This window comes from Canis lupus, chromosome 9 (genome assembly GCF_048164855.1).
Source record: "Canis lupus baileyi chromosome 9, mCanLup2.hap1, whole genome shotgun sequence".
In the NCBI taxonomy this organism is placed as follows: Eukaryota; Metazoa; Chordata; class Mammalia; order Carnivora; family Canidae; genus Canis; species Canis lupus.
The window spans coordinates 44167672-44181608 of record NC_132846.1 but is presented as its reverse complement, the minus strand read 5'-3'; the positions used below and the strand labels follow the sequence as shown (position 1 = coordinate 44181608).

Here is a 13937-nt window from a genome sequence, read left to right as displayed (position 1 = left end):
CCATATCCACTGCCCGCATGGGTCTCCCACATTTCGGGAGGCTGACATGCTTATATGATTTCTCCCAGCTACAGCATGCAGAAGTTTAAGATACAGTAAAACAGGCCACGGGCTCCCTAGAGTCGCAGCACTGACCATTTGTGCCCTAGGGGCTGATGCAGGCATGTGGCAGTCCCTGAGCCTGATGCCACCTGGAAACATGCCCCGATTTGACTTTCCTGTCAGTTCTGTCCTGTCAAATGTTTTCTTTTCATGCACAACTCACAACTTCACTCCCCTTTTGCTACACTCTTAAGGTAAGGCTGATGGCTCTGAAGCAAAAATTTGTTTCCAAAATATTTTTGTTGTTGTTTTGAGATATCTTGGCTAAATGGTTGGTAGTTTTGTTTTTCTGTATGAAAATTATATCTGCATTTCAAAAACTATTGACCAATCCCATGGAGTTCCTCAGTGCACTCTGAAACCCTAACCCTGACCCCAGTTTATTCTGGGTACTTGGACACCTAGAAAAGTGGTTTCCTTTGGAAAATGTACAATAGTTTTTTTTTTTTAATTGAAGAGTATGAGTTTTAGAATTAGCGGGACACTTCCCGGTGTGTTGCTGTTATCAATGAAGCTACAGAGGAACCCCCTGAACATGATCTTTGTACCCATGAATGCAGATGTGTCTGTAAGCCTCATTACCAGTAATGGGATTGCAGCATTGATGAGTATGTGCTTTTAGCCTAAATAGCCTAAAAACTACCTTTCATTTATGTTCCCACCTTAATGTTTGAGAGAGCCCATTTGTTTAAAGATGAGCTTAGGGCAATCTAATAGGATAAATAGGATAAAAGCTGCATAACTAATTTGATATAAAAAGTGGTAGGGATCAGCATCAATTAGATGTCAGCGTATTTTTTTTGTGTGTGTGTGTGTGTGTGTGTATATATACAAACATATAATCTTTTCATTGCCTAAGGTTTATAAATTATGTGCCTGGGATTTTTTAAATACACTGCTTTATTGAGGTCTGGTTGATACATAGAAAGCTGTGGGTATTTAACGTACACAAGTTGATGCGCTTGTGTCTGACACCTTTTAAGTCTCTCCATCCCTGGAAATCACACAGTTAACGTATGTGGGGGCCAATAAATTAGACATCGCTGTTGTTCGGGGTTTTTTATTTTTTATTTTATTTTATTTTATCTTTTTGTTCGGGTTTTTTTTTTTTTTTTTAATGAGAAAAATCGAGGCTAGCTGGGAGGACCTAGCCGCAATCCTGCTTCTGGCCAGCAGATGGCGCCTGTGCTCCCCAGTGGCCGCCCCGCTGTGAAACAGGCCTTAATATAGTAACCCGATGTTGCCCTGAACGTATAATTTTCAAACCTCCTATCCCACCACAAGGAAAACCTCGGAGGATTTTCTTCTGGGAAGAGCAATTAGCCTAACCTCTTAGGAGGAGAAATTGCATCCCCGAGCTTGACTGGGAAAGTAAAATATCCTCCCTAAGCGGTCTTGGGGGGTGGAGAGAAACCACCAAAGGCCTTTGGGAGGGAGGGGTGGGGAGGGAGGGCTGGGAACTGCAGGAGCGGAGTTAGGGCTCGGGTGGGTGGGAAGTGCCTCGGATCTGAGGACATCAGTCCCCAACCTGTCAGTCTCTGGGTTTAGGTGGGAGGGTGATGGAGATACTGAAGAGTGGCAGCATTACTTGGGCTGGGTGAGGAAGGGGTCTCATGCTTGAGCCCGGCTCAGACCTATGGGGACCAGGCCAGTGCAGGAGACTGACCCCCCCCCCCCCCGCCCCCCATCTACAGTGAGCAAATGTCACTGGAGATGCAGCTGTGACAAGGTGGGTCTGGTCCTGTCTTCACAGAGCCCCCAGTTATGGGTGGAAGCAGAGCAGCCTTGTTGCTAGGGTCTCCTCCCAGTCAGGGCACCCAGGTCAGTCGCCTTAGATTCTGGACACCTTGAGATTAAAGACTGGAGGAAGTGCTCTGAACCAGAGAGGATGGCCTAGAAAGGCCCGCACAGCAGGAGAGCCAGCTACAACCCATCAGTGGGGGAGAGTAGGGAGCTTGGAACTGGGGGGTGGTGGTGGTGATGGTGGTGGTGGCACTTGTCACTAAGGCTGTCAGTAATTAGAACCAAAGGAAGCATCCAGATGGCCAAGACTGTGTGACCTTGGGCAAATACTTAGCCTCTCTGTACCTCAGTTGCCTTATCTGCAAAATGGCAACAATATTGGCAGCCACCTCATTGGGCTGCTTTTTACAAAAGGGTGAAACACAAAATCATGCTTGTAAAGCACGGAGCACCGCCCCTGGCACCTGGTACAGTCTCAAATGGTGTTTGTTGCTATCATTTATCATCATCATCGTCATGACTGTTGTCATCTGCTGGAAGAGGAAGGATGGGCAAAGGTTAAGATGCGGATGGGCACGCAGAAGCCAAGTCATGGGGTGGGCAAGGCAGAGCAATTTAGCAATGAGTTCGGTGTCTTTTGAGGAAAAACCGTCCCTGGGGGTGCGGGGGGAGTATAGCGCCTCCCAAGCGCGGGGCAGGCTTTCCCTGGGATTTGGGGCAAGAGTTTTTCGCGGAAACAGGGCGTGATTGGCGGGGAGGGGGCTGATTCCCTTAAGTGGCTAGCGCGTCCTACCGCCAGGGTCAGGTAAGGGGGCGCCCGGGGGGAGGACTGTGATTGGTTAACGTTCGGGTTCCTCATAGTGACGCACTTCCTGTTCTGGCGTCCTGACGTTCTGACGTCGTTTAGGTTTGTGACGGGCTCCGCGCCGTGCGGCAGCCGCCATTTTGTGGGCCCGCCACACGCGAGTTCCCTTCCTCCGAAGGGCCTGGCCTGCGTCCTCGTCCGCTCCTGCAGGCGTAGCCCGAGGAGCGGCGGCGGCACCTGGAGCTCGTCAGACACGCACACGCTTGGGCCCCAGCCCAGGCCCTCTGACTCAGAATGTTCCGTGCGTCAGGCCGTGTGCGGACGCTCTGTTTGCACGTTGGCGGCCGCGGGGCGGCGTCGCGCCGCGACTCAGGGGCAGGTGGAGAGCCGGGCTGGGGCCCATCAGCACGCGGCCCCTTGCGTACCTCCACGTGCACGCGGCGCTTTGGGCTCGGCGTCTGTTTCCGGTTCCCCGCCCTGGGAGGCGAGACTCCGACGCGGTGAGATGCACGTACCTGCTGCCCCTGTGAGTTCCGACAAACGCGTCTTCCGATGAAACCAGACTCCGACCAAGATCTCGGACGTTACCAGCAGCCGGTAAGTTCCCCCGTGCCTGGGCCCCGGCCCCTCGGAGGCAGCCTCATTCGGATTTCTTTCCCGCCAAGGCTAGTTTTGCTAGTTTTTTTTTTTTTTTTTTTAAGATTTTATTCATTTATTCATGAGAGACACAGAGAGAGAGGCAGAGACACAGGCAGAGGGAGAAGCAGGCTCCGTGCAGGGAGCCCGACGTGGGACTGGATCCCGGGACTCCAGGGTCACGCCCTGGGTTGAGGGCGGCGCCAAACCGCTGAGCCCCCCGGGCTGCCCCTGGTTTTGCCAGCTTTATTTGAAAGATTTTATTTATTCACGAGAGACGCAGAGAGAGAGAGAGAGGCAGACACAGGCCGAGGGAGAAGCAGGCTCCCCGCGCGGAGGCCCATCCGAGACCGGATCCCAGGACCCCGCGATCACGACCCGAGCGAGCGGGAGGCACGTGGCCAACCACTGGGCCCCCCACGTGCCCCTCTCTTCCCACTTCAGAACCGCATAGAAACAGAACGGCGCGGCCGGTCTCCTGGCAATACTTGTTTCCGTCAGGCTAACGGCGGTAACACGCTCGGCGTCGTGTGTACCTGAGACACGTCCCTTTTCCTCATGGAGTTGTGTTCTGTTGCAGCTGCTCGCCGGCCTGAGTATCCGCTAGGTTGCCTCTGACTGGGGCTCCTGAGGAGTAAGGCTGCCAGAGGCATTCCCGTGTGAGTCTTCTTGTGAACATAGGCCCTCGGGTCTCTTGGGCAGATAACGTACGTAGGAGGTGGACTTGCTAGGTCCTAGGGGAGGTGTGTGCTTAGCTTTAAAAGAAGCCGCTAGATCTTTTTTTTTTTTTTTTTTTAAGGTTTTACTTATTTATTCACGAGAGACACACAGAGAGAGGCAGAGACATAGGCAGAGGGAGAAGCAGGTTCCCCACGGGGAGCCCGACGTGGGCCTCGAGGTGTGGGGCTCGACCCAGGTCTCCAGGGTCACACCCTGGGCGGAAGGCGGTGCTAAAAGGCAGAGCCACCTGGGCTGCCCCCGCTAGATCTTTTCCAGAGCGGTTGTACCATTTTATACTTTCAGCAACAAAGTGTGACCGAACAGTCACATTAGCATTTGGTCTTGTCAGGTTTTTTAGTTTTTGACCATTTTGGTGCGTGTGTGAGAGTGTCTTGCTCTGGTTTTATTTTGCGCTTCCTGATAAGGACTAGTAATGGATCGCTGTCTTTTTTTTTTGTATGTTTATTGGCCATTCGCAGGTCTTTGTCTTTTTGTTTGTTTGTTTATTTAAACATTTTATTTATTCATGATGACACAGAGAGAGGCAGAGACACAGGCAGAGAGAGAAGCAGGCTCCATGCCGGGAGCCCGACATTGGACTGCATCCGGGGACTCCAGGACAGCGCCCTGGGCCAAAGGCAGGCGCTAAACCGCTGAGCCACCCAGGGATCCCCCATTGGCATGTCTTCTTTTGAAACCTTTTGTTTAAATATTTTGCCCAATTAAAAACGGCGTTATTTGTCTTTTTACAACTTGAGTTGTATGAGTTATTTCTATATCCTGGATACTGGTCCCCTGTCAGATATGTTTTGCAAATATTTTCTGTGAGTGGAGTTTTACAGGAATCTTGGCTATTGGGTTTGGCTCCAGGTGGGGCTGGTGTGGTTGTGTGGCTGGAAGCAGAGTGGGAGTGGACCACTGGCTTTGGGGTTGCTCTTCCTCTGGGGCTGCGAGTCCCTCCCTCAAAGTGCTGGTGTGACATGCGGTCCAGAGGGTGTTACCACAGGGGGGTGTGAAGGGTGCGGGTGGGTGCACAGCAAGCTGCTCAAGGGCTTGGCTCCCTTCCCTGTGCCTTCGGTCCCTGCATGAACGCCCTGATCCAAGGAAACCTTCCAGGGGAGTGAGACCAACACCACCCTCCCCGGCCTTCCTGTGCAGGGTATGAGAGAACATGGGTAAAAGTCCTTTGTAAAGTATAACAAGATAAGCAGAGGTTTATCATTGACCCTGTAATCACGACAGGAGAAAGGACCCTTTCTCCAACAGTGCAGTGTGTCTTGGGAGCAGGAGACTAGAGAGAAAAAGCTACCCCTTGGCTGGAGGTGGCCTCTCTGGCTGAGATCTGAGTGTTATAGAGGAGCACCTAAAACAGTACAGGCTTGGTTATCACATGTAGGGTCCAGTCCACATTCGGCCAGATACTTTCTGTATGCTCTTGGGCAAGTCCTTATTGCATCTGGAAACTGGAAACAACACCTACCTCAGCCCAGTCATTGTGAGGATTAAAACAACTCTTACTCTTGGTGTTGTTATTATTTGCAGAACGGTATGCTGAGAGGGCTGCAGATGCTGGGCACTCCTCACGGTGACCCTTTGATGTAAGTTGTGTCACCTTCTGTTTTGGTTTTAGGCAGTTGCTGGTTGCTTAGAAGATGCTCCAGGAGCCTGTAGGAGGCTGCCTTGAGGTTGTGCTCCCAGGAGTCCCATCTGGGGAGTGCAGCTCTATGCGCCTGTGCCACAAGGAGCCACCAGAGGGCCCCCCCTCCACCCCCCTCCCCCCCTCCCCCGTGCGGAGACTGGGAGGTCCCCAGCCCCAAACTCAGCTTCCCACTGCCACCTGCTCCGTGTCCAATTGAGGATGGAGTGTAATCTCCAGAAGGTCCCCATTTGGAGATGGGGGCCAACTATCCCACGGGACCCTGCACAGGAAAGCTGGGGAGGGCAGTGTTGGTCTTACTCCCCTGGAAGGTTTCCTTGGATCAGGGGGTTCATGCAGGGCCCGAGGGCACGGGGGGAGCCAAGCCCTTGAGCAGCTTGCTGTGAACCCCCCTACACATACACCCTTCACACCCCCTTTGGTAACACCCTCTGGACCACATGCCACACATACCCCCACACACTCTGGTGGAGGTAGGGATAACAACTCATGGCAAGGCAGGCCTGTGCCTGACCAGGCATGACTCTAGTCTCCTCTTTGGCTTCCTCTGTCTCAAAGTTGTGGAGTACCTGGCAGTTGTTCTCTGGAGATTCTCGGGCTCCCCCCTGCCCTTTACTTGCTTCGTCTCCTCTAGAAACTTGGCTGGGGGTGGGGGTGGGGAGTCTCTCTGTGTGCCCTTTAATGTACAGAATAGCCCTTGACTTGGTCCAGTTACTTTCCCTTTGTGCTTCATGGAAGGTATTGGGGGGGGTGGTGAGTTCGTAGACCCATAGGTGCCCCTCCCTCCAATTCTAAGGTACACGGCCCCACATTTGAGCAGCAGTTTCCTCATCACCCAGTTTCTGACACATTATCCTTACTCCTGGCACCATCTAGTCTGCCCCACCTCCAGTCCAGAGCCCAAGTGGGGACTTACCCCAGAAGGAGGGGCCCTTGGTTCTCCTCGGCCATGGCAGTAAGCCCTTGGTAAGCCACTTCCATGCCAGCTCGAACCCACCCCCTTGGGCAAACAGGCTAGGGTACTGACCCCAGGGCCCAGTGGACAGTGGGCAGGGGTGCTATCCTGGCCTGGCCTTACCTGCCTATACAGGGCAGTAGTGAGGCCTCTTGGCCACCCACCCCCACCTCCACCTCAGGCAGGGCCAATGGATCTCTTGCTCCTCTTTTCCTCCCAGCAGAGGTGGGCAGGTCGATACCTCCTGGCCCAGGGTCCTCTTAAGCAATAGAGCTCTCAGTGGCCAGTCGATGATTGACCAGGCCAACCTGTTACTTGGTCACCGAACGTGCATGTGTCCGGCAGGCAGGGGCCCCGGGGCCTCTAGAGCCCCTTATTCTGGAGACTTGCTGTCTAGGGAAGGAGACCTGGGGGGAATTCATGGTGAGCCATCACGTAGTGGGCCACCCAGTTTCTCAGAAGCCACATTCCTTCTTGTCTCCCAGAGGCCATGTGACAGAGCAGCTACTGTTTTCCCCTCCGGCTGGGCCATTAACCATACAACTACAGGTTTACTAGTTTACTTGTCCACTTGTGCACTGGTCCTCTCATTCATCCCTGTGCTAGTCCACTTGTCTACTTGCTTGTCCACTCCCTCTCTTGTCCAGTGACTGTCTGAATACATCAGGTGCCAGTCCAGTGCTAGGAACAGCCAGCAGGGAAGTGCTAAGTGGTGAAGGGCAGAACCTCCGTGGTCAGAGGGACCAGTTGTGACTCCTGGTTGTAGTATTTCCTGGCCACATGACTGTGGGGGCACATTCTCAAATTTCTGAGTGCCAGTCTCCTCATCTATAAAATAGAGACCCCATGCGTCTTCTTCCTCCCAGGGTGGGTTTGAAAATTAGCTTCAGGATTAATTCAAGTGCTTTGACCACAGGCTGGGAACTGGAGCTGTGGTTACTGGACCTCTCAGGGGCCATGTCCTGGCCATGGGGTTTGCCTTTGGCCTATTTCCCCATGGCTACCCCATCTCATCCCTGCCTCTCAGCCAGACTATGTTCCTTCAGCCTTGAAATGGAAGGCGATAATCACTGCCTTCCCACACAACCTTCACTCTGCCTTCTTGCCCACGGGGCACTCAGGGGTTGCGTCAGGTCAGCCAAACACCTGGAAGATCCAGCTTGCTCCTTCCCTTTTTGCTGCCTAGTTCTCCATGACAGCTGTGGGGGGTGGAGACAGGCCTAGAGCATCTGATCCCTTGAGGGGTCATTTCCCCTCCTGTCTGAGGCCTATACCTGGCCAGGACTTAGCCCCTACCCTGTTCCCTTCTCAGGCCTGTTGTGGACTCTTCCCTTCAGCTGCTCTGGGGGCTCCTTGGGGTTAGAAGATGCTTCCTGGCTGCAGAAAAATTGGCTGAGCTGGAAGGGTGGGAAGATGGGAGAAGACAGGAGCATGGTTGAAATGAAGCTCTGTCTGAGGGATTTCTTCCCCACCTCCCCACCCCTACCCCTGCCCCTGCCCCTAGACAGCCTGGCCAGGAGGCTGCACAGTACATGGGGGAGTGTGGCACGCTAGCTTTGGCTGGGGGAGACGTGTAGAACTGTGGATGTGGACTTTGGAGTGGGTTAGACAAGAATGTAAATCCTTTACAAGCCTTGTGACATTGAGCAAGTCACCAGTAAAATCTCAGTGGTTTAAGCCTGGGTGGTTCATTTGGTTAACTGTCTGACTCTTGATTTCAGCTCAGGTCATTATCTTAGGCTTGTGAGATGGAGCCCTGAGGCAGGCTTCTGCTTAAGATTCTCTCTCTCCTTCTGCCCCTCCCTGGGAGTTGGGGAGAAATTCCTGTTATGTGCTGAGCCTGAGATGAGCCTGGCACCTGGGAAGTGCTCTGACATCAGGGGCAGCCGCTGTGGGCAATGGCAGTATACCAGTCTGGTGTCCCCTGGCCATTTGACTCAGCCCAGCACCCCTACCTACAGCTGCCTTCTGGAGTGTGAGATGGGGTCCTGTTAGTGCTCAGACAGAGCCTATCTCTCCCCTCAGCCAGATCTCTGGAGCACCTTTCCTTGTTGGGAGAAGCTTTTTGCATCCTGGATGGGGGTGCTGGTGGTGGGGAGGGGGTGGTGGTTAAGGAGCCCAAAGCCCATTACTGAATGGACCTGCCTAGGGGGTTATACTCTAAAGATGGGCTCAGCTGTGGGACCCATGCAAGCAGATGCACAGCCACACTTCAGCTGCCGCTGCCCATGGGGTTGGGGCCCCGCCTCTGGGCTCCTCGCCCCTGGCAACGTGGTCAGTATTAGTGTGTTTAGTTCACTGAGTTTTTTTAAAAGATTTTATTTATTTATTTATTTATTTATTTATTTATTTATTTATTTATTTATCGAGTGAGTGGGGGGAGGGGCAGAGAGAGAGGGAGATAATCTCAAGCAGACTCTGTGTTGAGCATGGAAGCCGGTGTGGGGCTTCATCTCATGGCCCTGAGATCATGACCTGAGCTGAAATCAAAACTTGGACATTTAACTAAGCTTCCCAGGCACCCTCGTTCACAATTTGAAGCTTCTAAAGGACAAGGGCTTTTTTTTCTTTAAACCTCAGTCTTCTTGTTGCCTCATAGTGTGACTGGCTCTGACGGACTGAATGAAATGAAAGACCACTAGGCAGGCACATGGTCAGAACAGGGTAAAGGGACAGTGACTACCATGTCTTGTCAGGCATCGAGTGAGCCAAGGTGGGCACCTCAGGCAGGTCTTCTAGAGGCCTGGGCACCACCTGCCCTGTGCTCTCTACCTGTACTGATGTGGGAGGCTGACAGGCCTGGCATGTGTGCAGCCTTCTTGGTGAGCTCAGGGATTTCCTCTGTCCTGTTCCTGGGTCCTAACACCCACTTCCTATTTGGAGCTTGGGCACCCTCTTCAGAAAGGGAGTGCTTTAAAGGCAGGGCCCACATGGCACCTGACATAGAATGGGTGCTTAAGAAACACTTGTCCATTGAGGCATACACTTGCCGGCTGGGCCTGGGAGCTCTGCCCAGGGAGCTGGCCAGGGACCGTGCTCATGACCTGGCCTGCCCAGTAGGCTAGCCCCAGGGCTGTGGCACCACCCAGTTTCATACCCAGTGGAGACAGATGGCTTGAACCCCAGGAGGTTGGCCAAGAACTGGAATTTCCCCTGAGGAGGTGGCCTCTTCTACCATCCTCTGGCCTGGCCTGGAGCAGGGTGACTGGGAGGTCACCTTAGCCACACCAGTGAGCCCTCCTCTTGGGACTGTAGTGCCAGGATGGGGCCCCCTGGGGAACAGGCATGCTCACATGCCATGTCTCCACCGTGGGGCTCCGGCTGTGACCAAATCCTGCTTGGCTACTGGCTACTGGCTGTGACCTTTGGGTGTTGCTTGCTTGTCCTGAGTCCATTTCCTTGTCTGTAAAATGGAGGTGCTTCCACACCATGGAGCACTATGCTGCCGTAAAAAGAAATGGAATACCAATCCGTGCTAAAGTATGGATGAACCTTGAAAATGTGCTCAATGAAAGAAGACAGACACAAGGTCTGGGCTCATGAAGTATCAGAATAGGCAAGTCCATAGAGACAGCACATTGGTGGTTTCCAGGGACTGGTGGGGACCAGGCAATGGGGAGCTACTGCTTAACGGCTGCAAGTCCCCTTTTGGGGGAAACCTGATTCATGGCAAGATAGAGAGGTCATGGTTGCACAACGTTGTGCACATGCTAAATGCCACTGAATTGTGCACTTTAAAACGGCTCACTTTCTGTCGCGTAAATGTCACCTTGGTAAAAATGATGGGCTTGCTGCTGACCTCACTAGGGGGTTGGGAGCATCTGGGGAGCGGGTGCGTGAGAGCCCTGGCTGGATGCTGGCAATTGGGAACAGAAGCCGCATCACCCTGGCGGCCATACTACCAGTTCCCTTCCTTGCTCTGCCCTGGACTGTGGGGTCTGACACAGAGGCCCAGGTGGAGGTGAGGGCAGGGGGCCTAGCCAGGCCTATCCCCTCAGCCAAGGGAAAAGGGAACTTCACCAGCTGTGGTCCAGGTTCCTATGCTCCAGACCCAGGCTCCAGCCTCCGATTTGCTGGGCAGCTTTGGGCTGGCCCTTCAACCCTGGCCCATTTCTCAATCTGCTCATACCTGCCTCTGCCTGCCTTGGAAAGTATGTGGCCACTGTATTGGACATATCACCCTTGTCACATCACTGTGGCCCAACTCCCATCTTCTTCACAGTGTACACCATTGTCGGACAATGTATTAGGAACCTCTTGGTTGTGTTTATCATGTGTCTTCCACATAGAATGCAAGTTCTGAGGCACCTGGGTGGCTCATTCGGTTAAGCATCTGCCTTCAGCTCAGGTCCTGATCCCAGGGTCCTGCTCAGCAGGAAGTTTGCTCCTCCTCCTCCCTCTGCCCCTCCCCCTGGTCATGCGCATGCTCTCTCTCTCTTTCTGAAATAAATGAAATCTTAAAAAAAGAAAAGAGGGACGCCTGGGTGGCTCAGCAGTTGAGCGGCTGCCTTCGGCTCAGGGCGTGGTCCTGGAGTCCCAGGATCAAGTCCCACGTAGGGCTCCCTGCATGGAGCCTGCTTATCCTCCCTCTGCCTATGTCTCTGCCTCTCTCTGTGTCTCTTGTGAATAAATTAAAAAAAAAAAAAAAAAAGAATGCAAGTTCCACAGAAGTAGATACGTGATCTGTTTTGTTCATGACTAGGTCCGGGTTGTTGTCATGCCCACTTTGCAGATAAGGAAGCTGAGGCGCTGGGACATGGGACAGCCACCATAGAGCTGGGATTTCCACCCAGCAGGCCGGCATCAGAGTCCTCACTGTGACCCACCCTAGTAGGCTGTCTCCTACCCTCAGAGCTCCTGGTCTAGAGGGCAGCCTGGGGCCTGGAGCATCTCCTGCCTCCTCAGCCAGCTGGCACCTCCCACACCCAGGACCTGGGCGGCCCCACATTCACCGCCCTGGAGCCTTTTTCTCAGGCTCACAACCACCTCAGCCCAGCTTCCTTCCCTGAGAATCACTGTCATAAAGAGGGCGAGGCCCTGATCTGGCCTGTCTCTCCACCCCCAGGCTTTCCTCACCCAAGGGAACCTTGGTTATAAATACGGGGGTCACACCTTGCATTTGTATTAAGCACCTTTCATCTGGGGAGCTCCTGGCTGTGGGGAGGCTAATTAGCTGCTCTCTGGGAAGAGTGAGTAAGAGCTGACATCCCAGCATGGGCATTGGCTAACTAGAGCTGGGGCTGGCCCTCCCAGGGAGAAGTGGGCGCACCACCACGTGGGTCACTTACCCCTTCATGTTTCTCTTTGCCACCAGACCTCTTCACAAGGGTCCCCTTTCTCTGGCTGATCATGAAGGTCACCATTTATTGAGTGCTTACCATGTTCCAAGGGCTGGCTAAGCCCCTTCTGTTGGATGTAGCCATGTGTGCACACAGCAGTGGGGGCCATTGTGAAATGAGAACCATGGGACTCCCATTATCTTTTTTTTTTTTTTTTTTTAAGGCAAGAATTCTTTTTTTTTTTTTTTTAATTTATTTTTTTATTTATGATAGTCACACACAGAGAGAGAGAGAGGCAGAGACACAGGCAGAGGGAGAAGCAGGCTCCATGCACCGGGAGCCCGACGTGGGATTCGATCCCGGGTCTCCAGGATCGTGCCCTGGGCCAAAGGCAGGCGCCAAACCGCTGCGCCACCCAGGGATCCCGGGACTCCCATTATCAAACCTTCCTCCTTGTGCCACAGGGGCCAGTGCTTCACAAAGGACCTCATGGAACTGATAGGAAGCCCTTAGCGCAGTGCTTCCCGTGGAATAAACACTTGGTAAATGGTAGCTAGTACTATTAATCTTCAGAGCCACCATGTGAGGTAGGTACTGTATTATCCTCATTTCTCAGAAGAGGAAGCTGAGGCCCAGAGAAGTTAAGCCACTTGCTGGAGATCACACAGTGAGTGGGAAGCAGAGCTAGAATTTGACCTGGATTAGTTTGACTCTAAAACTGCATGTTGGGCAGCCCGGGTGGCTCAGTAGTTTAGCGCCGCCTTCAGCCCAGTTCGTGATCCTGGAGACCTGGGATCGAGTCCCACATTGGGCTCCCTGCATGGAGCCTGCTTCTCCCTCTGCCTATGTCTCTGCCTCTCATTCTCTCTGTGTCTCTCATGAATAAATAAATAAAATATTAAAAAAAAATAAAACTGCATGTTGCTTTTCAGGTGCTCTTTCCTCCCTCCTCTTGAGGCTATTACACCCCAAAGGCCTTCCTTTGCATAGTTGCGGGTCACTGAGCAGGGGCTTTTACTCATCTATCACCCCCGTAGTGTGCAGGTGAGCCAGGCTTGCACTCAGACACCTTGGGGATCATCCCTGCCCCCCATTTTTCAGATGAGGAAATGGGGGAGGGCAGTGACTGTGCAAGAGGATGGGCCTAATGGGAAGATGCCTTTCCTGCTCCCATTAAACACATTGACACCAAGTCAAGAGCATCCTTACACCAGAATGGCCTCCTTTTACCCAGCTGTCCTAGCCAGAGGAGCTGCCCAAGTGATGTGTAGGTGGGATAGGGGTCTCATGCTACAGGTTAGGGACCGAGACTGGGGGCGGGGGATGGTACTTCATCTGCTGCCCCGCAAGGTGCAGTCCAGGGCAGGCCTCCCCCTTGTGGTATGCTTGACATGTCACTGGAGGGACTCTACTACAGACCCACAGTAGGTACTTAAAAATGGTCATTGGAGAAATGGCTGTGTCCTGGACCCACAGTGCGGGAGATGAAGTGTGGAATGTACAGAAGGTTAGGAGGGTACGCCATGTCTTCTCCCCATTGCTGGATGAACTGGATCCATCAAATGTGGCTCTCCTTTAGATGTTAGGAAGGGGCCTAAGCAAATCTGGTTTGGGCAGCAGTAAGTTGGGCCACAGGCACTTAGCTGAGGTTCCCACAGGTGGGACACCCTTCTTGGGTGCTGAGGGGATGGCTAAATGCTCAATAACCACCTTCTCTCTTCTTCCCCTCTGAGTGTTGACGTTTCTGAAGGGTCAGGTCTCTGGGTGCCTGCCCCCCAGCTCTGCCCCTCCAGCTTCTGCACTTCCCTTGGACTCTGCAGCGTCTCCCTGCTCTACCTGCAGCCTCACCCCTCCTACCCAGATCTCTCTCCTCCTTCTGGCCTCAGCTTAAGGGTTTCTTCAGGCCTTCTCCAACAGCCCATCCCAATTTGAAACGAGTTTCCCTATATATATGTTCTTGGAGCACTTTATTCTTTTTCTTCACAGGAATTCGAAAACTTTTCAAATGGAATCTTACATTTATGAGATTATTTGTTCAAA

At 52.9% G+C, this 13937-nt stretch overlaps 1 protein-coding gene across 1 annotated transcript in view; it reads left to right on the top strand.

The window, feature by feature from the left end:
* Positions 1 to 3048: 3048 nt before the first annotated feature.
* ZFP36L1 (ZFP36 ring finger protein like 1) overlaps positions 3049 to 13937 on the top strand; it is a 36471-nt gene continuing 25582 nt past the window's right edge. Inside the window, exon 1 of the mRNA XM_072839052.1 lies at positions 3049 to 3247. The gene's annotated coding sequence lies outside the window, so the exon portion shown is untranslated. The remainder of the gene's footprint in view (positions 3248 to 13937) is intronic.